Source organism: Equus quagga, chromosome 6, assembly GCF_021613505.1.
Source record: "Equus quagga isolate Etosha38 chromosome 6, UCLA_HA_Equagga_1.0, whole genome shotgun sequence".
Classification (NCBI taxonomy): domain Eukaryota; kingdom Metazoa; phylum Chordata; class Mammalia; order Perissodactyla; family Equidae; genus Equus; species Equus quagga.
In genome coordinates, this window is record NC_060272.1 from 106,461,958 (window position 1) to 106,488,303 (window position 26,346).

General features: G+C 38.6%; 1 protein-coding gene across 3 annotated transcripts in view; it reads right to left on the reverse strand.

Annotated features, from left to right (window-relative positions):
• GLIS3 (GLIS family zinc finger 3) overlaps positions 1-26,346 on the reverse strand; it is a 445,549-nt gene that overhangs the window by 163,368 nt on the left and 255,835 nt on the right. The gene's annotated exons all lie outside the window — the stretch shown is intronic.

The window sequence follows — 26,346 nt, forward strand, 5'->3', positions numbered from 1 at the left end:
CATCTGTAATCGTGGAGGCCAGAACAAAGTGGTTTAAAGTGCTGAACTGAAAGAACTGTCAACTGCTAATTCTATATCCAGAGAACTATCCTTCAGGAATAAAGGGAAAATTAAAAACATTCTCAGAAGAAGAAAAATAAAGAATTTGATGCTAGCAGACGTATCCCTAAAGATTGGCTAAAGCAAGTTTTTCCAACAGAAAGGAAATGATAAAAGAAATAATCCCAGGGCATTAGGAAGGAAGAATGTACAATGGAAATATTGCAACATACAATAGATTATCATTTATTCATCAGTTTTGTAAATCACATATGATGATTCAAACAAAAATTATAACACCATCTGATATTCGAGACAATGATATTTAAAAGTGGGGAAGGTAAAGGGACCTAACTGGAAGTGAGGTATCCACACTCACTCAAAACTTATAGGAAAGGCACAGACCTAGAATAGCTAAACCCATCTTAATAAAGAAGAATAAAGTGGGAAAAATCACTCTTTTTTGATACTAAGGCTTACTATTTAGCTATAGTAATCAAGACAGTGTGATACTGATGAAGGGACAGACAGATAGATCAATGGTACGGAATAGGGAACTCAGAAATCAATCCACACAAATATGCTCAACTGATATTTGACAAAGGTGTAAAGCAAATTCCGTGAAGGAAGGATAGCCTTTTCAACAAATGATGCTGGAACACCAGAGACAAGTGAGCATCCAGAGACAAAAAAATCAATCTCAACCTAAATCTCATGCTTTGTTCAAAATTAACTCAAAACAGATCATAGACTGAAGTGTGAAATATAAAACAAAAAAAACTATTAGAAAAAAACATAGGAGAAAATCTTTGGTATCTAGAATTTTGCAAAGAGGTCTCAGACTTGACACCAAAAGCACAATCCATACAAAGAAATACTGACAAATTTATCCTCATCAAAATTAGAAACTTTTGCTCTGTGAAAGCCCATGGGAAGAAGATGAAAAGATAAGCTATGGACTGGGAGAAAATATTTGCAAACCACATAGCGAACAAAGGACTAGTATATAGATTATATATTTTTAAAAACTCAAAACTCAATGTAATAAAACAATCCAATTAGAAAATGGGAAAAGATATTTCACAGAAGAAGATATATAGATGGCAAAGAAGCACATGAAAAGATTTCAACATCATTAGCCATCAGGAAAACGCAAATTAAAACCACAGTGGGATATCACTACATGCTTATCAGATAGGCTAAAAATAAAAATTAGTGACAACACCAAATGCTGGAAAGGATGTAGAGAAACTGGACTACTCATACACTGCTGACAGGAATGTAAAATGGCACAGCCACTATGGAAAAGTTTGGTAGTTTCTTATAAAACTAAACATAAAAATTACCATATGACCCAGAAACTGTACTACTGGGTATTTATCTGGAGAAATGAAAACTTACATAAATACAAAAACCTGTACACAAATGTTAACTGCAGTTTTAATTGTAAAAGCCCAAAACTGGAATCAGCCCAGATGTCCGTCACCAGATAAATGGTTAAACAAAATGTGGAATACTGTGGAACAAATATACGATGCAATATTACTCAGCAATAAAAAGGAATAAATACTGATACACTCAACAACTTGGATGAATTTCCAGTGAATTATGCTAAATGAAAAAAGCCAATCCAAAGAGGTTACATATGTATGATTCCATTTATGTAACATTTTGAACCAAAAAAATTTTAGCAACAGAGGACAGATTAAATGGTTACCAGAAAAGTCAGGGATGGAGAGATGGGAGGCAAGTGGGTATGGTTATGAAAAGGATAGAGGAGAGATCATTGTGACGCTGGAAATGTTCAGTATCTTGACTCTGGTGGTGAATACAAGAACCTACACAGGTGTTATAATTGTATAAAACTTCACACACACATGAATACATTTCTGTATTATTTCCTACAAGTGCATGTGAATCTACAATTATCTCAATAAACATCTCAATGTAAAAAACCTGAACACTGCCACAATGTGAATGATGAAAGCAGGCAATATTTCTATTATGAAGTCAATTTTCAAACATGGCATGTGACAACCAAGGCCAGGTGTACAGCATGGAGAGGGCCTTGGGAAAAGTGCATTTGTGCATAGTTTTTCATCACTCAGTTAATCATCACTGAACAGCCACTGCTCTATAAGAGAAAAGGGGAGGGAATCTTACATTCACACAGTATTAAGATCAGCCAGGAGGAAGACAGATGCTAGTAAACATCCTATCAGTCAATTAGCAATTACTGATACCAACAGGTCTTAAATTCCAGAGGGCAATGATGCAGCTGATTTATTCATCAAAGGTTGATCGGCACCTGGCGTAGTCCCTGACGCATGATAAGCACTCAGTAGAGCTGATTCATGAATAAAAAGCAAATTCACACCTAACACAGTGTGGCTAATAGGGAAGTTTCTGCCAACTAGGAGTTCATAAGATTCTGGCTCTGTAGGTCAAGTAGGAATTTCCTGGCACCCTGAACATTGCCTAAGCCCGTGCTTCTCAAAGACTCCCTCCAGAAGAGCCCTCGCCTTCTACCACACGGAAGATTGAGGGAATACTTGATTCTCGGGGAACCTAGGATGGAACTAACCTGCAGCTGGCCGGCCATAAAGTCAAAATTACTTTTCAAATACTCAAATGTATCCATGTTTATTTTAATATTTAAAAATATGTTAAATTTTATATAAATTAAATTTCATACAAACTGAATGATAGAACTGAGCTTCAAAAAAAATTAGATTCATCCCTGGCAGTAAGTACGCTTCTAAATTTGAAAAATAGGCCTAACCATCAAAAGGTTGCTTGAAATGTGGAGTGTCAAAGTTTGAAACTGTTTTGTTTAGCAGAGAACCAGATTAATGTATATGAAGCAGAAAATTAGGGCAATGGAACTTGAAAAGAGTCTCAGAGTAGCTTTACCTCAACTAGTTCTCAAGCAGAAGAGGCTCCCAGCACATCAACAGAAGCACGCAGCTCCTGCAACCACTCGTATGGAGAGGGTGTTAGTGGTGATAAGGAGTGGCATGTCAGACATCTTGCACAAGGAAGTGGTATCAGCTTTTAAAATTGGAAGGCATTTTATTGAGATGCCTTGGAGATCAGTGTACAAACTGGTACCTCAGTAGCCATCAGTACAACATGCCTACATTTGGATTTTTACTTTCACCTTCCCCTCAACGCCTCTTTAATGAAGATGCAAAAAAGTTTCAGCAGACGTCACTGGGCTCAGATCTGCAGGAAGATTAGTAAATACAAGGGATAGCAGAAGTACAACAAAGTGAATCACATAATTAAAAAACCTGGAGGTAACAGCTGAAGTTATGATTTCATTTGAAGGTTTAACATGCTGGGAGCACTAAGGAAGATGATAAGCGTCCTGGAGTCTAACTCCACTTGCCACATCTTCACTTGCTATACTTCACATGGTGGTGAATGGAAGCATCGATACTTTCATTTTTGTTTTAATTTAATTATATTTTCATATTTTAACTGTGGCTTACCTTGGGAGCTGGCAATATACTATTATTATATAGTTCATCATTATTTTAATTGGGTTGAACTTTTAAATAAAATTTTATTATATCTTACTTTTAGAGGAACTGAAGTCAGATTTTATAGCGTAAAGTCAATGAGAAAACAGGACTCTCTATTGAAAATCTTGCTTGAGGGCAGCTTTGTCTGTTCATTTCACAGCCACAACTAACGCTGTTACAATGCGGACATGTAGAGGACAAGAAGAGTGGCATTTGCCTTAATCTTATGTGGTACTCAGACTAATGCTTAGGGTCAAAAAAACCATGTTTTCCAGAAGTAATGTTGGGGGGAAACAGTCATTTTTGTTTTCAGCTATTCAAAATGCAAAAGCTATTCAAAAATGCAAAACCAAGGAAAAGGGATTAGTGAAAATTAGTTGTGCATGTATTTTAACATTAGCTGCTTTGTTGAGAAAAGGGGCAACAAAGAAACGCTTTTCTGTGTTAAAGGTTCTGCTGAGAAGCATTCAAGGAAACTACATTGCCCTCTTTCCCCATGGGTGAAGGATGAACGCACAGAGGTTCTAAACCAAACCCCTCTCAAAGTAAAGGAAGAGATGCTCATTTATGGGATAGACTTGGTAAGATTATTAACCCAGAAGTTCAGCATGAATAGATATATTCTTTCCATTATTAAGGAGTAACTGGTATTAAAGCTGGGTGATGGGCATATTCATTATAACTACGCTTTCTACTTTTGACAATTTTTGAGAATTTCCATAGTAAAAATTTAAAAAATAGTTAACAGTGGATTCACTGTCTTTGTAAATATATCACTGCTCTTTAAATATTATTTCAGGTTTAATTTAGCCGGTGTAAAACAAAAGACCAGACAGTGCAATATCCAATAATCTCTACTTGAACCAATTCTAATAAGGTCAAACACTTTTATCCCCTAGGTGGTGCCATACAAAATTGTCCTTAGTTTAGTTTGATGTGTATGAAGATTTTCCACTTGGGAATAAAATCCTCAGCAAATCCTTGCAGAGTGTTTTCCCTATGTAATACGGAGCCAACAGGTTAAGGCTCTCAGCAAGGCTGGCTGCCAGTGTAAATCGTATCTTTCCTGGCTTCACACGTGAGCCAGATGTTGGGGATTTTCTGAGCTACAAGATCGTGGGGAAGAAGGTTTTCGCATTTCCTGTGTTCTTACTCCAGCTCTCAAACTTTCAAGATTTATGGCCAGTCAACAGTGTCATGAACTGGCCTGAAAATATCCCCGAGAGTAAAACCCATTGACAATGCACCTCGCTCTGCCATGGCCTCATACCACATGTCAGATCAGGATCTCCTCGTCCTGCTTCTTCCCTGAACTGTTCTGCAGAATGGCAGTGAGGCAGGTGTAATCTTTAATCTTCTGAAAACTGCAATTCAATGCAATTCTACTACAATTTAAAAAATAGTTTATTTTCTTGTTGCTAGTAGTTTATGAATTTAATATTTGTCTATCATAGATAATTTAGAAATACACAAAGTGTGAATGTACATGTATATTACAGGCATATGTAAAATTATCCCATAGTCTCACCACCCATGAGAACTAATGTCATTTTCACGTATTTCCAACAATAAGTAAGGAATTCCTTGGGATCCTGATGAAAGTCTATATATGCTACCATAAGCATGGATGTTTGTGTGTGTATGCAAACACATATTTAAACATACTATTGTACGCATTTTTGTTATTATTAAATATTCTCAAATAACTTTGAAGGCTACATAATTTCATCAAATGGTTATACCATTGTTCATTTTACTAGCCCCCTACTGCTAGACATCTAGGTTGCTTCCAAATTTTTTTGTCTGTTATAAATAATTTGCTTTGTCACATTTTAAAAGTATTTCGATGATGGAAATACTGGCTTATCTTTTCTGAACAATCACTTCCTTTCTGTTTCAACCAGCCTTCTTAAAAAAGCAGTAGATTTCAAACTCCAGTATGCATCAGAATCATCCAGAAGGCTTGTCAACAGCTTTCTGGACCCCACCTCCAGTTTCTGATTGAGAAGGTCTTGGATCAGACCTGAGAATCTGCATTTCTGATAAGTTTCATGGTCTGAACCACACTTAGAGAAATACTGTTCTGGAGGAGCACTCGTCGGATTTATGACACTGCTACAGCAAGTGGTTTCTCATTATGGTCTCACTTCTTTTTACCCTCCCATTGAGAAATAAAAAGCTGCTTCAACTGCCATTTCACAGCACAGTCAGTGGCCTGGCATGTGCTCAGGTGCCCTCTTTAATGTGCCCTCTTTAGGTTGAAAAATGTTTGGCAGATAAGTAACGCTGGCAGGAGAGACGGCAATTTTGACACCTACACCTCGATTTGGGATTCATTTTTCTCACTCAAGATTTGGCAAGTATATGTCTTCCTTAAGGTCAGACTGAAAATATACTCTGACTCACAAATCTAGTTTAAAACACCACAAGGCATAAACAACTATTTCCATAACTAATAAGCATTAAATACCTTCAAGTTGTTTTACACACTTTGCCTATATAATCAGATCTAAGTGTTTACACAAGATTTGTGCATTATTGTATAAATAAATCATCGGAACCAAAAACTGTCTCCTTGCCTCTAGCCCTTATGTCAGCCTATGCTCAACTCTGCCACCTACATTATCTTCCTAAAAATCAAAACTGATTCCTTATTTACTTCCGTCCCCAGCAATATGGCACCTGAGACGTTCAGAGAAATCACTTCCGATGCAGCACATCTAAAAATGTTGGCTAAAAATTTTAAAGATTATCTTTTCTAATGCATGGCTGACCTGAGGAAGTGCACGCTTTAGAAGACAGAAACACACAAACAAAAAGCCCTAGCAATCAAAGTAAGCAAGAGCTGGGAATATTCTACTAATTCCAGGTACCCTAGAGCTGGGCTTCTGCAGGGTCAGGTAAGAAAAACAAAGCATGCGTGCAGATTTGGATCTGAGTTCAAAGAGAGACTCATTCATAAATCAGGGGCTTCTGAATGGCAACCTAGGCAGCAAATGAACTAGGAAAAAACATATAAATAAATCTGACCTGCAGAATGAGACAGTGGGCAAAGAGGTCTTGGCTCTTGGAAAGAGGGAAAAAAGGCTTTCTTAAGAATTCCTAACCACAAAACCTGGATTTAGATCCTGAATTCATGTTACTTGTTTGGTCCAAAACATCCAAAAACTGATCTTTTAGTTTAAGGTGATAGAGAATTGATAAGACTCTCTAAGCTTTTGGAAGCAACAAAGGCAAACTCCCTGAAAGAATGCATTTTCAACCTAATCCTCAGAAAATTCCCAAAGATAAATTCTAAAGAATGTGAGCTCATGGTAAAAATGTACCACTGAGTGATAGTCAGCAGAAACTAAACACTACAGAGCAAGATTTGAAAAGATTATCAGCTATACAAGTACAGAAATATCAAGTCTATAAGTATGATTTAAATGTTTTAAGAAATAAAAGAGAATAATTAATGTATGCCAAAGAAACAAGAAATTAAAAAAACTGGTGAGGCAGTTTTGAAAAATAAAAACTACTTTTAAAAATGAACCATGTAATAATTAAAGATAAAAATTTAATTTATGAGTTAAACAGCAGAGAAGACATGGCTGAAGAAAGACTTAGTAACCTAGAAAATGGATGTGTGTAAATTAGATGAAATGCAGCAGAGAGAGAGTGATAAAAAGTTACAAAAGATGGTTTAAAAGATATAAAAGGTAAAAAGGAAACAGAATAGCCTTGTACTCCGAGTCTTGGGAGCTGGATAGCACACTAACGGAGGGAAGGAAATATTTTTAAAAAGAATGAATAAGAACTTTAATGAGTTGAAAAAGATGCAATGCTAGGTTTTAGGAATCCCAATGAGTTCTAAGTAGGACAAATAAAAACAAATTCACCCCTAGGCACATTGTAGCAAAAGACCAAAGAGAAGGAGGAGACCTTAAAAGCAGTCCAAAGACAAGAGAGACTATTTACAAAGGAATGGCAGTTAGAGTTAACAGCAACAATGGAAACCAAAAGACACAGAATACTATCACGCATGGTGTGAGAAATAACTGTCTATCTAAAATTGCACATGAGGTATAAATATCTTCCAAGAACAAGGATGAAATAAAAATGTTGTCAGAAAGACAAAAAACTTAGAGATTCTCACTAAAGGAACTTCTAAAGGATGTCCTTCAGGAAAAAGTAAAATGACCTCAGAAATAAGTTCTGATAACAAGGAAGCTCGACTGGGGACCAAAGAAAATAGGAAAATTGGGGTTAAATACAAATATTCATGATTAAAATAACCCTAAGATTTAACTTGAGGGAATAAAGAATAAAGATAAATAAATTCTGGAGGACAGCATAAAATTCTGGTGGAGAGTGAATGGTGTTAAATGGTGTTTGGGGAAAAGGGAAAGATATTGATTGATGGTAATTTTTGTTGAGTTAAATATGCATATTATAATGTCAAAATTTGTGGGATACAGCTAAAGCACTTCTTCAAGGGACACTGATAACCTGACATGCTTATGTTAGCAAATAAGAAATTACTAAGACTGAGGAAAAAACTGCAGAATTAACTCAAAGCAGTAGAAGGAGAAAATAATAAAGATAAATTAATAAAATAGAAAACAAAAATACAAAATAGAGGATGAATGACATCCAAAATTGGTTCTTTTGGTAGAAAAATAAAATCGACAAATCTCTGGCAAAACTAATAAAGGAGGGAAAACAAAGAAAGAAGACACAAATTGACAATAATAAGAATGAAAAGGGAACGTAATTACAGATGCAGCAGAGATTAAAAAGGTGATAAAACTTATGTCAATAAATCTGTAAACTGAGATGAAAAGGACAAGAGTCTAGAACAATACAAATTACCAAGACAGACTTAAGAAAAATTAAAAATCCTGAACGATACTATGGCCATTAAAATAAGCGAATTAGGGGCTGGCCCTGTGGTATAGTGGTTAAGGGTTCCACACGCTCCGCTTCAGCGTCCTGGGTTCAGCAGTTCAGATCCCGGGCACGGACATACACCACTTGTCAGCCATGCTGAGGCAGCGACCCACATACAAAGCAGAGGAAGACTGGCATGGATGTTAGCTCAGGCCTAATGTTCCTCAAGCAAAAAAAGCCCCAGATTGGCAACAGAAATTAGCTCAGGGCAGATCTTCCTCACCAAAAAAGTAAAAAAAAAAAAAAAAATTGAATCAGAAATTTAAAATCTTCCCATTTTGTCTAGATGGCTTAACAGTTGAATTCTACTAACATTCAAGAAACAGAAAAGTTCAAACTTACAAAATATCTATCAGAGAACAGAAAGGAGACAAAACCAGTATAAGAAAAGAAAGCTTTAAGTGATTCTCATCATTTACACAAATGACAAAATCTTAAAATATTGCACACTAACTCATTCAATATATAAAAAATATAACACATCATGACCAAGCTGAACATTTTTCTAGGAATGTAAATTCATTGATCACGTCACTGAGGGATTAAGGCAAAAATCAGATGACTATCTCTAAGGAAAAATAGGTTAAAATGCAGCAACCACTCAGGATGAAAACTCTCAGCAAACTAAGCATATAAAGAAACTTGTTAAAAACATACAGCAAATATCATAGTCAATTGTGAAATATTTTTAAACATGACTTTAAAGGAAATAAGAATGAGAAAATAACATGCTATCAGCATTTCTATTCAGCATCTCATTCAAGATTCTAGTCTATACAATTAGACAAGGAAAAGAACTGAAATGTATCAGGCTAAGAAAAGAAGACAAAAATCATCATATGTAGATTATATCATCTTACACATAAAAACCCCTAAAGAATCTACAAATTACTAGAATTAATAAGAATTTAGAGAAGCTTCATTTATGTTCTTATTACTACATAATAATCAATTGTTGTCATTGTTCCTTTTGGTGCTTAAATCAACCCAAATGCCTATGGAAATTCTTTTAGGCTAGTGACTGTGTTCTTCTGACATGACCCCCATTACTCTTTCAGCATTTCCTTGCTTTCTGGCCCAAAAAAGATGATTCCAGTTCACCTTGGTCTTTCTCTGCTCCAGATCTGGAATTAGCCATTTCCTGTTTCCTTTTAGTGAGGAATGATACTTAGAAACTAAGACTGTGTGCTGAGTGTGCTTTTTGCTAATGGAGTGTCATTTTTCCAGGTCCTTTCAATGCACAGAGCCAGGAAATATATTATTTTAAATCATGAGTTCATCTGATAGAGTCAATTCAAATTTAACATCATGGAGTTTTTTCTTTTATTATACCTTCTTTATATCTATCTTCTTTTACTATCTATTTATTTTCTCTTATGGTAAAAATATTGTGGTTTATAATTATATTGGTATATTTACTTGTCTACTTTATCCTACAATATGTGTTTTTTCATAATTACAATACAAACATTAACCCTAACGATAAACCTACTGTAGAGTTTAAGATTTCTTTGCAGTTCTCTTTGTCCTTAGAATATATCCCCTAAGAATATATATTCCGAGTACTATGTTTAAAAATTATGTGAATTAATTATTTGCTGTGTGGTTATGTTATCTATTTGGCACATGGTTAGGATTCTTTTGTTTTTGTTTCCATTCAATTTAAGGTTTGATATTTTTTCATCCATTATGGTTTTAATTTTATTTTCATTAGGTAAAACATGTATATAGTTCAAAAGTCAAAACTATATAAATAGGTATGCCCTAATCCTGATCACCTTCAACCCAATTACTACCCAGCCCATCTAGTCAACTATTTTCATTACTTTTTGGGTTATCCTTCCTATATTTCTTTTTGCAAAATTAAGCAAATACACACCCACACCTACATACATATACATGCACATAAACATTCCCCTGTCTTTCTTAAACAAAAGGAGGCATACGATATACTCTTTTGTACCTTGCTTTTTTTCACTTAACAACCATCCTGGATATCACACAGTATCAATTTATAGAAATATTCCTGATGATTTTATAGCTTCATAGTACTCAATTGAATGGATATGCCATGGTTATTCAACCAGTCTCTATAACTGAACAATTGGGTTTCCAATATTTTGCCATTACAAAGAATACCACAACGAATAACTATATTTATGTTGCTTCATATTTGTAGAGGTGTTTCATATAGGTAAATTTTTAGAAGTGGGATTGTTAGGTCAAAGGGTAAATAAATATGTAGGTTTGTTAGGTATCACGAAATTCTCCATCATGGAGGTTGTAATCCTTTTGCATTCTCACTAGCAATGAATGAGAGTGCTTGTTCTTCTAGACTCTCCAATAGAAGGCTTTTTTAGCAAAGTTGCATTCCTACGCACCAAGAAGAATTTAAAATGTAGGTTTTTTAAAGTTGATCATTTATAAAAGCAACAACAAAAATATATAATATACCATGGGGGAAAAAACTAACAAGAGTTGTGTGAGATTTTTAGGTAAAAAAAGTATAAAACTTTCTTGAAAGACCTTAAAGAAGATATAAATAAACTGCGAGAGAAGGCGCATACGGGGGTGGGAAGACTCGCTACCGTCAACACGCCCACGGTCAGGTAACTGAGCCCCGGATGCCACAGGATTGCAACCAGTCTCAGCAGGATCTAAGGACTGAGATGAGCTCACTCTAAAATGTATACAGAAGGGCAAACAGCCAAGAAAGAGAGGCCAAGATAGGCTTAAAAAAGAACTAGGCTGGGGGACTTGCTCTATCAAATAACAAGACTTAGTCATTATGTAATTTAATATTTAAGCATGGGAATAGAAAAATAGATCAATGAAAAAGAACAGAGAGCCCATAATCAGACCCTCATATATGGAAATCTGATATATGACAGAGCTGGCATTGCAGATCTATAGGGAAAGTATGGATTATTTTAAAATGCAGCCAGACAACTTATTAGCCAGAGGAAAAAAATGAAAAATAGATTCCAACCCCTACCATTCAAAAAAATCAAATCAAGAAGTTAAAAGTGAAAGACAACACATTAACACATTTAAGAAAAAAATATAGGATAACATTTTGAAGATCATAAGGTCTGAAAAGTGCCTTAGATAAAACATATAAAACACAAACCATAATGAAAAAATGTTTTAACTTAAAATTAAGAATGCTCATCAAAAGACGTCAAAGTGAATAAAAATCAAAGTCACAAACTGGAAGAAGATAACCACCAAAGGATAGTATCCAGAATAAATGGAGGACTCCTACAAATCAATAAGTAAAAGACAAATAATCCTATTTAAAACAGGCAGAACGACTTGTATTTCACAGAAGAAATACAAATGGCCAAAGAACATATGAAAAGAGGCTCAGCCTCACTAGTATGTAGAAAAATGCAAATTAAAATTCTAGTGAGAGAATATTTTATACCGAATAAAGGGGTAAAGATTAAAAAGTCAATTAAAAAGTTGACCATGCAGGGCTGGCCCAGTGACATAGTGGTTAAGTTTGCAAGCTCAGCTTCAGCGGCCCAAGGGTGCCAATTTGGATCCGGAAAGCGGACGTACATATCACCCATCAAGCCATGTTGTGGTGGCATGCCACATACAAAATAGAGGAGAACTGGCATCGATGTTAGCTCAGGAACAATCTTCCTCAAGCAAAAAGAGGAAGATTAGCAACAGATGTTAGCCCAGGGCCAATCTTCCTCACCAAAAAAATAAATGAACATGAAAATACACTATGACCCTGTGATTTCTCTCCCAGAGAAACTCTCATACACCTGCCTCCAGTAAGCAAGTATAAGAATAATTAAACAGCATTATTCGTAATAATAAAAAACTTGAAATAACCCAAGTATCTGTGATAAAATGGATAATTAAACTTAGTATAATCATTTAATAACTATTACATAGCTGTGGAAATTAATGATCCATTGGTCCACAGATCCACATGGATAAATCTTGAAAACAATGGGGAGTGATAAAGAAAATCATAGAAGTAATGCACTCAGTATGATTCTATTATATACTTCAAAAGTAGACAAAACCGAACACATATACTTTTAGGGACACAAACAAATGTGGCAGAACTTTAAGGAAAAGCAAATCAATCATTAATACAATATTAAAATGGTAATTTCTCCTGATGGGAGAGAGGGTAAAGGAGACACAGCGAGATTCTAAGAGATTGATAATCATCATCCTTAAGTTGGATGTCAGATTCATCAGTGTTTTATTTATTATCATTTTCTTTTAAAATATACATACATGTTATATTCACTCTCTGGTAGATAAGATACATTTCACAATTTCAAAAAGTTTAATAAAAAGAAAGAAAAGATGATTTTCTTAGTCCTCTACTTAAAAGCTTCTAGCGGCTTCCTGTTGCCTACAGGGTAAAACCCAACTCCCCAGCAAGGAAAACTACAGGCCCTTCCCCATGGAGCCTCCAAGTACCTCTGCAGCCTCATCACTCACTCCTTCACTCCCCCATTCTACTCACCTGTATTCTAGTGACACCCTGTATCAACAGGTCCCCAAGCCCACACCTGAGCTATGTACCTGCAGTTCCCTCTGCCTGGCGTGCACTCCTTCTGTCTCAACTTAGCCAATTCCCGTAGTTTCAAACTCAGAGAATGCCAGATCCTTAGTAAAGAATTCCCTGAAATTTTTTTTCAATTTATTTTTTTAGTTTTTTGAGAAAGATTAGCCCTGAGCTAACATCCACCGCCAATCCTCCTCTTTTTTGCTGAAGAAGGCTGGCCCTGAGCCAACATCCGTGCCCATCTTCCCCTACTTTATATGTGGGATGCCTGCCACAGCATGGCCTGATAAGCGGTGTGTAGGTCCTGCCTGGGATCCCAACCGGATCCCAAGCGGAGTGTGCAAACGTAACCGCTATACCACCAGGCTGCCCCCGGGGAATTCCCTGAAATTTTGATGGATATTTTCTTCTGTGCTTTCACAAAGCTGTATTTCAATTTATCTATTTACATGTCCCTCCTCACTTGCCTGTGAGATCCTTGTAGGCAGGAGCTGTATTTTCAATTCAGTTCAACCGACATTTTCTGTGTTAATTTCACATAGAAATGATGTACTGTCATGACAGTATTAGACACTGAATTTATCAGGATAGGCTCCATTTCCTACCCTCAAACAGCTCGCAATTTAGTTATACTCATGTCTACATTCTTTATGCTGATTGCAGTGCCCAGCATATTGCAGATGATTCAATTACGTCTGATGAATCAGTGAATGAATCACTCAGTGAATGAACAAACTAAGGAACAAATAAGAACTATTCTTTTCCTATTTAAAACAAACAAATAAGTCTATTGGCAATGAATCATGCTGTCAGTGGCTTTTATTCACGACTTTTTTAAGGCTGTAAATTGTATCTATCTGTCAAAAACTAAAGTTCATCTAAGGAAAAAACACCAAATGTGTATCTTAATGGAGATGTTTTAATTATTCTTATGGAATTTCCAGAAAAGAGTAAATCCAACAAACCAATTAAAACTCAGATTCATTATGCAACGTAATAGCAAGCAATGACACAAGCTGTTTGTGGAACTGGAAAATATTAATGAAAGTGTTTCTTTTTGTTCTCTCCCATGTGAAACTCTGTTTGGAAACATGTTTACTTGCTGTTCACTTTCTTTAAAAGGAAAACATTCCCAAGAAAGAGTTCAAATCAGGAATGCTTTTAAATTTTTACATTTCTAAATAGCTTCAGGCATCCAAGTAAGCAGTCAGTTTTCAGATTTGCCACTTATGAATATTGCATGCCAAGGAATACTTAAAATGATGCATTTCTCAGATACTAGCTTTCAACGAACCAAATACAGAAAAGCGAGTAAGGATCATTGTATGTACAATGCAGCTATGCCACTTGGATGCAACTTCATTCTCCCCACACTGGCCTCCGTTCTTTGGTGGACAAATCTACTATCGTTCTCCCGTAGACATCTTATTCTGGCCCTCTTGGGTGGTTCTCACTAGTCTCACTGTGGTAGACTGAATAACAGCCTCTCCAGCAATGTCCACGTCCCATCCCTAGAACCTGTGATACATTACATAGCAAAAGGGACTTGGCAGATTGATTAAATTAAGGGTCTTGACACGGAGAAATTATCCCAGATTCTCTGGGCAAGACTAATATAATCATAACGGTCCTTACAAGAGGAAGGCAGGAGGATCAGAGCTAGTAGTAGGAGATGTGACAATGAAAGCAAGAGGTTGGAATAACATGAGGTCAGGTGCCAAGGAATGCAGGTGGCCTCTACAAGCTGAAAAAGGCAAGGAAACAGATTCTCCCTTCAGAGCCTCCAGACAGAGTCAGCCTTGCTGACTTTCACTCAGTAATCCCATCAAGACTCATTTTGGATTTCTGATCTCCAGGAATGTAAGATAATAAATCTGTATTGTTTGAAGCCACTAACTTTGTGGTAAATGTTACAGCAGCAATAGAAAACTAATCCACTCACTGACTAGACTTTATTCCTGCATACATTATGTTGCCCCAGTATTGTTCTGGGCCCGGCATAGTACTCAATTCTCTCATCTCTGAAACTATCTTCATGCTTCACTGGTTACCCCTTTGTACTCTAGTGTGATTTGTATTAATCTGATACCTCTTTGTTAGCTGTGGCAGACACTGTTGATTAGTTACCCTGAAGCCATTCCCAACTCATTCTCAAGGCCTTGCTGCCTCATACTGCAGTGGCTAGAAAGTCAAACACTCTTTTCTAGCCTTTCTTGCAATGACCCAGTTCTGGAAAATGAGGCATATGTGGATATCTTCTGGGAGAAAAAGAAAGTTTGAGGAAAACTTTTGCTTTCCTGATAAAAACGGAAGATGTGACCAGTGTGATCATTTCCCTTTCTTCCTCCTTGAATATGAGTCTGATGGTTAGAGCTGCAGTGGCTGTCTTGCTATCACAAGTAAAAGACCAAGAGAACCACAAACACATGGGCTCTGATATTGCTGACTCAAGGAGCCAAAGCCAATAATTGCTTACCTCTGGAAACTTCTGGTTTTGTGAGAACAGTAGCTCCTATTCATTTAAGCTGCAGTAGCATGGTCTGCTGTTACTTGAGGCTGAAAGCACTCCTAACTACTATATTACCTTTCTCTGATAGGCCCTATTGTACCACCAGCAACCAGATCACTGAAGCTTCAGAAAGATAACGGAATCCTCTTTAGCACATAGTTTTATGCATTGCTCTGTACAGAGAGAAAGAAAGAGAGGAAGGAAGGAAGGAAAGAAGGACGGAAGGAAGGAAGGAAAGAAGGAGGAGGAAGAGGGAAGGAGAAAGAAAGAGAAAGGAAGAAAGAGGAGGGAGATAGAGGAGGGAGACAGAAGAGAGGGAAGGAAGGAGGGAGTAACTCAAAGCCAAACTTCAGTCACCGCTATCAAACTACAAATTGCAAAAGAAATGCTGAAGAATAGACGCATCCACCTTCATTGCCTCAATCTTACAGAATTACATTAAATACGTATTGAACAACTTGCAATAAGAATCAAGTTGAGACTTCCAATCACTTCTTCTAATATCACCGTACTTGGTATCTCTAAGTCTCTCCATCACCATTCTACAAATCCGAATACCAAATTAACTCAAAGCATAGAGGCTTCATTTGCCAGTTCCAAATAAAGTGCTCCAGTGTGCTGGAGACTACATATAAGATAAAATTCCTAGAGTAATAATCTGGATCACAGTGATTTGTCTAGAGGAAATCAATGTCAAAAAAGGTAGAAGTTTATTCTGGGAATGAAACTACTCCAGCAACTCTCTAAAATTCTCTCTTTGGTGCTCATATCATGGATTATCTTATAAGATCTGAGATTTGTTAAAGTTATTTGGTAAATCTTTTGTGGCTAAGGCAGAGATCTAAAATGGGATTTTTCATTAGGATATTCCATTTATAATTACTTTTACTATGGTGTCTCAGTGCACCAAAACATTCAGAGGCTGGAGTCAACAACCTATGTGGGTGACCTAGTCACTGGCAGGCACAGTACTAGAAATGGAGACAAAGAGAAATTACAGTTCTTAAGACGGAATGAGAGAATTAATTAAAAACATGAGCAGAAAAATTCCTTTTGATTGATTGATTGATTGAAGACCAGACCAAGTGTGGTAAACAAGAAAAAGACTCCTTCACATTTGATGGGTCAACAGAGCAGGGTTGTTTCAAGTAAAGAAAATAACAGACTGGATGGAGGTGATAGGGCAATGAGAGGACTTTAATATACGAATTACTCAAATCCCTCCACAAACAGCAAAAATGTCTTTGGAGACAAGGTTGGAAGAACGAGTTAACAGCTAGTAACAAAGTCATCCAACAGATGAAGGATTAAAGGAGCATCTGGCCAGATACTGCTGTGCGAACACAACTTGGAATAGCTGGAAAGAGACTGGGAACGTTGTTCTACAGGAAAAGTACAGGTTGGGGAAATTCAGTGTTACTGAGCACGTCTTTAGCACACCCAGGGGTGGCTGTCCACTGTGCAGGTCACTTGGTTTAGGGGGAATACTGGAAAGGAGGGCACTGCTGATTAGTTATAAGGTTTCAGAGAACATTCCTGAAAGAGATGGAGACTAACATTTACTAAGTAGATAGTGAGTAATCCTCACATGTTAACCATTTAATCCTTGCAACCAACGACTCTGTGAGATACCAATTAGTAACCGCATTCTACTAGACTCAGAATATGGATTTTTAAATACACTTATTATATCTGTGATAACATGGATTTAAAATGTGACTGAATGAAGAAATGAAGTAAAGTAACCTTCTGAAAGAATCACTACAAAGTCAAAGTAGGATTAAAATCCACAGCTCCTTAATTTACAGGCAGTGGTCTAATCCCTTGAATCATAATGCCCAGTGGTGAATTCTTGGGTCTATTCTGAACTGTCATCAGGAACATTCAAACTTCAGCTCCTACCTTCACACATTTTTGTGACATTTCTGCATTCGGTATTCTCTGTGGAACCTAGCACTGCAAAATATGTCTTGAAATAACTGTTGTAAGAAAGTAAATTGGTGCATTCTATTTTGGGGGGTGGGAGTGCAGCAGGCAATTTGGAAATACTTATCAAAATTCCAAATGCACATACTCTTTACGTAACAATCCCACTGCTAAGAATTTAGCCTACTGCTATACAATAAAAGTATGTCCTGCCATTCACATATATGTTTATATGGCATACATCCACAATTACACACATACTCACACACACAAAAGGCTAATAGGAGACAGAGTAATGTAGTGCATAAGAGCATGGCTTCAGGGGCTAAACTGCACGAGTTCAAATCCTGCTTCAATAAAGTGGAGCTAAGAATAGTAGCTACTTCATAGACTTGTTGAAAGGATTAAACTGATTATACATGCTTAGGTCAGCAATTATTAAGTACTATATAAATGTTAGCTGTTATTATTATGATTTTCAGTCAAAAACTGTAATACCCAAAAGAAGCTGAAAATAGCCTAAACATCTATCAAGAATAGAACGGTTGAATTCCTGATGATACATCCATATAACAGAAATGATACTGCCACTGAAGATACTGAAATATATTTGTATCAGCTGTTTGTCTAGAAGAGAAAGAACATATATGTGTCAGGCAAAGAATTACGTCTGAGGCTTTCTGGGGTTTTTCTTCCCTTCAGCCATCTGTTAGTCATTTGTTGAATTAGTATAGTCCTACTATGGTCTGAAGTGCTTCAGGATGAGCAGAAATGTGAGATAACACAAAGATTAAAGTCGTGTGTCTTTGCACATGGACATAACATCTTTACAGACCTACATAGGTCCTTCCTACCTACTGCCTCACTTCTCAATTCACAGCTATTATCGGAAGGAAACACGTGAGCTACCTTCCTCTGTTCCCTGCTTTCAAAAGACTTTCCACAAAAGCTGCCAAATAATTTGGGAGAATGCAGGCTGTCCTGCCTGGATCTACAGTGTTAAGCCCTTTGCTGTAAATTCTCTCTTTCACACTTCTTGCCTGACAGGTAAACAGCATGAAAGCTCCACTTACGGATTATCTTGAGCACTGGTTCTAACTAAAATTAGTCATAGGATTCAAGAAAACTGTAGTATTTCTAAATCACATTTAACCAGCCATGTGGAAATTTTGAAAACAGAGCAAAGGGGCAAACTAGGCAAACTAGCCGATGAGAATATAACTAGCTGTAGACCAGATTACAAAAAAATGTGTCATCACTGAATTCAAGTCATGCCTTGAGCACATGAGTGAGACGAGGAACACTGGATAACCTAGAATGGATTATGCGTGAGGAGAAGGGGGAAGGATGGGGGACCACAGCATGTTCCTTGAGTACCAAATGTGCCTGGCACTTTATATGCACTAAGTACTCAGACTAATCCTATGAACTCAGAATCATCAGCTCCATCTGTAGATGAAAACATTGAGGCTTAGAGGGCTTAAAAGACTTGCCCAAGTTTATTTATCAGGAAAGTAACAGAGCTTAGATTTAAAACCCAGGTTGGCTGGTTCTAAAACCCATGTTCTTTCTTCTAAGATCCAACATTTTCGGGTCGAAGTTTGTGATTAGATTTCAGCAATGGTAAAGACTAAAGGGAACGATGTAGGAACAGATAGAAGGTCTATCCAAAACTCTTAATGGTACTCCCTTACCCAGAGAAACTCTGCAAGCTGACAGATGTTTCCGAAAGTCCTTCTGGATCCAAGTTGCCTGGGGAAGAGGCAAAGGCTACAGCCAAAGGCCAATGTCATCAAGGTACTTTGTTGCTGGCCAGAGTGAAATGATGATACATTGGTAACCTGAAGCATTCCGGGACTCATTTGGAGGTTCTTGCTTGTGGGGAGCAAGCCTTGAGACCAAGAATCTGACTCATTTTCACAGAGGAAAAGATCATTGGAAGAAAACCTCAGGACACCAGCTGCAAACCCAAACACCCAACAGGGTCTCACAGTGCTTGGTCCAGCCCTGCTTGAGCCCAGCGGACGCTGCCCTGCCTCAGGGGCCCCTAAAAGAGAAGGGACATCCAGGATTAGGGTGAGCAGTAGCAAAACCCCTGGCTGTTTTCCTTCTGAATGGACAGCAAAACAGCCAAGATCTGAGCTTTAAACAGAGTGACCCCATCATCCACCCCTCAGGCTAATGCGAGAAATAAAGCCCAATGCTTTGTGTCCCTGTCCCTCTTCCTGGTTTAAAGACCTTTCCCTCTCCCTGGTGCCAGCTGCACCCCTCTCCCTGGATGCCGTTGTCTCAGTTCTCTATCAAAGCTAAGAGATGTGTCACTCCTTGCTAAGATGTCAGCTAAAAAAGTATGGTGCTAACAATGCCAGGGATAGTTGGAATTTCAATGGAGATTCATTGACAATTTAAGAAAAAAGCCTAAAGAAACTAAAGGAATGAATAGGTAGTGGCAGAATTTCAGATACCATGAAAAAATTGATGATATATACAAATCCTTGCAAGCACACATGGGCACACATACACACATAAGAAAGACATAAAAGAAAGATACACATATATCTAATTTTTTTAAAAGTATATCCATATATGCTATGGATATATGGTGAAGAGAAGAGAGGTGATTCATGCACTAGACCCAGCAGAGTCATAACTCACAGCCCAGTGCTCTTTCCAGTGCAGAATCAAAGTTCTTGATGGGTTGGCATTTTGTGATACATAAGAAGTGTTCCTGTTACTCACAAGAAAATGGAGGAATCTATAAATCTCACAGACCCTAAGTTAAAACACTGAGTCAGTCTCTCTCTCTCTCCTTCCAGAGCCGTTCCAGAACACCATGTGCGAGAGAAAACAACAGAATGGAAATTGCTCATACGGAGCATGAGGAGGCTGCCCACCTCCCTCGCACAGCCCGCGTACAAAGACAGTCCCTCAGCTGTGCCGCAGACACAAGGTGGCTCATGCTCATTGTTTATTGTGACAGCTGACAAGCCAGCTGGCACAGATCACTCCTCACCTCCAGCAGAGACACCACCAGGACACGTGTGACAGGCACCAGCTGCCACTCAAGGAGATGGTTGGTGTGTTTGCCGGCCAGCAAGGTGCAGCCCATGGCCAAGGCCCTGCGTCCTGTAGCCCTCCATGGAGCTTCCCAGCAGAGAACAGAAGTGCGACCGGCTTTGTCCTGGCCGTTTATGGGAAGGAAGTGGCAGCACACTCATGTTGGCTGGGCTGTTGGGGCCACAGTTGGGGCCAAAGTTTGTTCTAATGCTCCCTGCAGGTCTGTGTTGTATTTGGCAGAATGGCAGTTCTGGACAGAGCAAGGAAGAGAAGGAAGAGGCAAAGTGTTACATCTGAAAAACACTCCAGGCACCTCCAGAGGTGTGGGCCGAACACTAAGGCATCTGACAGTCTCAGGACCAGGAGAGGCCTCCCATCCTCCAACCTCAGCCAGCTCCACCTGGATTCACTGCAAAGAGAGAAGCGGTCCCTTGTAGAGTTGGGGGCGGGGTCTGGCTGCCCTGGCCCAGAGCTTAGTTCTCAAGTGGTGGACACCAAAGAAGATAAGAAGCCCCTCTGCTCCCAAGTCTTCCTCTGCCAACCCACTCAGCAGAGTGTAGAGGAGGGGTTCTCGACCTTGGCACTGCTGACATTTTGAGTTGGATAATTCTTTATTGTAGGGGGCTGTCCTATGCTTTGTAGAATGTTCAGCAGCATACTTGGTCTCTCCCCATTAGACTCTGGTAGCAACCACTCTCCCCCAGTTATGGCAATCAGAAATATCTCCAGACATGTTCCTGGCCTCAGCATGGCTCCCAATTGAGAACCAGTGGTATCAAGGTCAAGAGCACAGACTCAAGTCCTAGACTGCCAGGGCTCTTAATCCCAACTCTGCCACTTACTAAATGGCTAATTTTGGCCAAGTCATTCTGTCTTTGTGGATCGGTGTCCTCAGCTATAAAATGGGAGGATAATAACAGAACTCACCTTATAAGGTGGCTCCAAATATTCACTTATTTCATACATGGAAAACCCTCCAGGAAGAAGCCAGAATGGTGTCTGGCCCACAATAAGCATTCCTCTCCCCAAGAAATATTCCATTCTTCCAGAATCCCTACCGGCAGAATTCCAGCTTAGAGTCTACCAGGGAGAAGCATCTGTGTGTAATTTGGAAAACAGAAGAGAAGGAGAAGCCATTACTTCCCTCTAGGAATGGCAAACAGAGCCGTGTGCAAGAACAGGCATGAAATTTGCCTCAGCTTCCAGACTTTCTCCTGAAAATCACCTGCTTTGGTGCTTTGGTGCTGAGGTAATCTGTGACCGTTTCTTTAGATTTCTGTGGCCTCCTAATCTTCGGAAAGCCAGATGCATTTTTCCCGGCTGTTCCTCCACCAGCCTGTCCAATGGTTCTCTAACACTTAATTTCTCGTATGAACTGCCTTCCTGCTTAAAACACCTACAGTGGGTCCTATTTTCCACACCAAACTCTTAATTACGAATCCATTAACTTGATCAAGATACTAAAATCCTACCATCAGGAAAGTATTCCCAGGAATAATGATGTATTAGTATGTATGCATGTATTGTGTATGTAAGTATGTATCTACAATAGAACCTTTATTTCCAAAGAAAATCCCAAAATATAAAACAGGTAAAAGTGGAACTTCTCAAGATGGCTAGGTGTGGGGGAAAGAGGGGTGTGGTTTACCACTTGCTCATACTTCTTCTCCACAGCTGCAGAACAATAAGATTCTGAAAGACTCAGCAAATCCCGGTAGGAAGAGAAGAATCCTAAAATATATACCAGCTCCACGCATACAAAGTGCTCAAGTAGGTGAATGAAGCATTCCCAGAGGCAGAGAAGGGTGCAAACAACTGTTGATTGATGGCTCTAGAGAATCTGGTTTGTAAGATGCACTACGCCTGGCCCTGGGAAGAGAAGGTGCTCAGTAAGAAGCAGGATTTCTGTCCTTAAGGATTTCATAGTCAAATGGCAGATGAAAACAGAAGCAAAGCCCAAAAGATGAGGAAAATATGGTGAGAGGCATGTGGCATTTGGTGGCCTATGAGTGTCTTTGGTCCTATAGGCAAGGCTTCAGTGAGCAGATGCTGGGCTGTGCAGCACCAAGTGATCTCCCTGATTCACAGGTAAGACAGGCATCCCACTCATAGAGGAGCTAGAACATAAAGTTGCCCAAGCAGGGGAGAGAGCCAAAGACCTTGCATCCCTTCTACCTGGTGAATAATGCACTGAACTGCTCCCCGCCTGCTGTCTCTGGTCTAGCCGACCTCACCACTTAGGAGGGAGTTGCCATATGATCATTATTTTCCAACTGATTCTTGGTAAATTGCTTTCCTCTCGTGAGTTTGGCTTGCATGGGCCAGATACCTTATTCCCATGCTTCATTTTTTGCTTGCTATGACTTTCATAAAACTCTAGGCATTCATGGGAAACTGGGCATATCTGCTCTTAACATTTTTTTTTTATTGTTTTGACACACCCGCCAAGAGATTGGTCTCTCTTTCCAGCACTGCTTTCAAAAGTCAGATTTTTATGGTTGAGAATTCTCATTAAAAATGATTACTTTTGGCAGCAGAAGTCGGAAAGGTGACAGGAGAGAGGGAAGTATTAGAGGCACTGAGATTTTTTCCTTCCCCTTGCAGAAAGCCTGCCTATAAAACAAACAGCATGGGGAGAATGAAAAAAAATTTTTTAAGTACAACAAAACCCCTTCTAACCTTTATATGTGTCATTCAAAGCAATTTCATAAGTATAGGGGCTAACCATGGCCCCTATTCCCTCTTCATACCTACTCATTAGGCTGTAAACCCCTTAAGTATGGGACCGTGTTTTCCACAACTCTGATCTTTCTGCAGCGGTCACCGCAATGCCTGGTAAGTAGGAGCATAGATAAATGCCTCATGAATAAACAAATCAATGAATTACTAATAATTATTAGAAGAGTGTAGATAAAAGCAGCCAGTGCACATTATGGAGACCAAACGAAGGGCCTAGAAATCTAGGCAAACTAAATTCTTTTTGGTGATTATTGTATTTATTCTTTCACCAGTGTCATGGGGGAAAAAAAAGGTTGATGATCATTCTTAACTCTCCTCCAATAATTCTCCAAAAGCATTGAACATATAAACCTTTCTTCATGCTTTCATTTATATATTTATACAATTTCTTGAGGACACTGAGATTCATGATTTTTTTTTTAACTATTATGTAAAAACATTCTTCCTTACATTTGTGCGAAAACCACAATATTCTTTTATGAGCTGTTAGGAAATGGGGGGACCTGGTGGGCTCCAGCCACCATTTCTCTTGAACTTTGTTTTCTTCTAATACTTGTTCACGTGTTGGATTCTTCACCTGTCCCTGGTTTCTTCTATAGGAATAGAGCAAAACTGTGGTTGTCCTTTGGGAATCTTCAGCTCTCTGTGACAGTTTGGTCCACAGTATGGTGATGCCTGTGAAATGATTTAGGTCCTCTGGTGGCCCATGATGTCCCATGTCCCCAACTTTCTAAACACTAGCACACACTTCTCAGAGGATGAGCCAGTACAGACTCTAAGTGACAGACTTTAAACAGCCTACAAGTTTAAAAACCACTTCCATAGCAGACTCCATTTCTTCCTTGTATATTTTCTCTCTTGATGATTGTGGTGACAATTATTCCCAATATCCAAGAAAGCAGTAACAATTATGGTACGATTCAATGTACACTTTTTCAGGATATAATCAATTTTCTGTCCTTAGAGATTCATTGTTTCTTTCTATATGATTGCTACACTTAAATATGTTAATAGCAATAAGATGCATACTCTGTGTACACATTTATACATTTATAATAGGTGTATCCAGGACCTGGCACACAGGAGGTGCTCAATAAATGTTCATTTGGCTTCTCTATCAAATGAAGACCACAGGCAGATTCAAGAGCTACCATTACCGGCTTGTTATTTTGTGGGTATGAAGTATTGGCCACCTTTTCTTCCACTTTTCTAGTCAGTGCTTGATCTCTTGGGGGCAAATGAGAAGTCTTGAGTTAGCATAAAAGATTCTAGAGCCAGAACTACTTCAAGGATTAGTATAGTCACAGGCAGGCCAGATAAGCAGATGTAAACCTGGATGACTCAAGTTTGAAGCGGCAACGCAGATGAACAGAAGGCCAGGTAGGCATTTGTCAGAAATTTGGAAAGGCACATAGTTGGACAGTTTGTACAGAGCACAAGGATGCCCAGTGAAGGAGTGATGGGAGCTGAAACCCCAAACATCAGGGGTGACTTTTATTCCTTCATGCAAAAGTACGATATGGGTTCACTATAATTCTGAGAGAGCGAAGGGCAATGAAACGCCCTAAGGACAGAATTGACAAAAGCCCTAAGAATCAAGTAGATCTCCATTTTGACTCAACATTTTCTCCCAGCCAGTAAGCTTTAATACATGCCCTGCTGATGGCAACACCAACTCTTACATGGGGCCTCCACCGAACCTACAGTGTTCCTAAGACCACCACGGGGAGAGCAGAGCTGTGAATATGGGAGAACAGAATCATAGATGACTAAGCCACAGAAACAAAACACTGAGAAGGGGCTTTAGAAGTTGTACTGGGTTCAAAAGTTCATGTCTACCCCAAAATTCACGTCTATCTAGAACCTCAGAATGTGACCTTATTTGGAAATAAAGTCTTTGCACATGTAATTAGTTAAGATGAGGTCATACTAGAGTAGGATGGGCCTTAAATCCAATACTACTGGTGTCCTTCTAGGAAGAGGAGAGACAGACACACAGAGGCAAGAAGGCCAAGTAAAAACAGAGGCAGAAATCAGAGTGACGTAGCTACAAGCCAAGGAACACCAAGTACTACCATCAACTACTAGAAGTTACAAAGAGGCAAAGAAGGATTTTTTTCCCTAGAACCATCAAAGAGAGCACGGTCCTGCTAGTGCCCTAATTTCAGACTTTTAGCCTCTAGAACTGTGAAAGAATAAATTTCTGTTGTTTTAAGCCATCCAGTTTGTGATATTTTGTTCTGACAGCCACAGGAAATTAATAGACAGAATGGACAGAAATCTTCTAGTCCAATTCTTTCAAAGCACAGATATACATACTGAGACCTCGAGAGATTTGGATGACTGGTCCAGGATCACAGGGCTGAATCCCAGCAGAGCTGGGACAATTCAATCATCCACTCACTTGTCTATTCATTCCTTCAACAAATTCATTAAGTGCTTTCTTACTTAGAAGAGGTCCCTGTGCTTTAGAGAACATGAAGATAGCCCTCTTCTTCACGGAACTTTCATTCTAACAGAGTTGATAGATAATAAACAACTATCTACACAATCAATTATTTAAATACAAGTGGGGTTAAAGCTACAGAGAGAAACACAACGTCTGATGATGAGAGCATATGATATGGAGATTTTGACCTAACCCAGAAATTAGGCAAAGGTTCCCTGGAAGTGACCAAAAACTAAAGGATAAATTAGAGTTAGTTCACCAGGCCATGGAAAAGTACATGTGCAGGCATGTGATGAAAGGGGTTTTTGAGGGGGTAAAGAGGTAGAATTGGAAGACAATATTCCAGATAAAGATTCACCTCATCAATCTTCTTTCCACCACGCTGCCTTTCCTGGAAACTCACACAAAAGCAAGATAATGTCATTGTCCTATCAAGGTATGTTAACGAGATGTTAACCACAAAATAGTTACAGCCCCCCAAAAGGCAAAGAAAATTCTCATTTGCAGTATGTACTGACCTATACCTGTCTACCCTAGAAATATTATGATATTCTATCTGAAATATTTCACCTTTTGTGAAGCCAAGAATACCCCCTCTCAAATCTTTCCCACCCCATACGTGAAG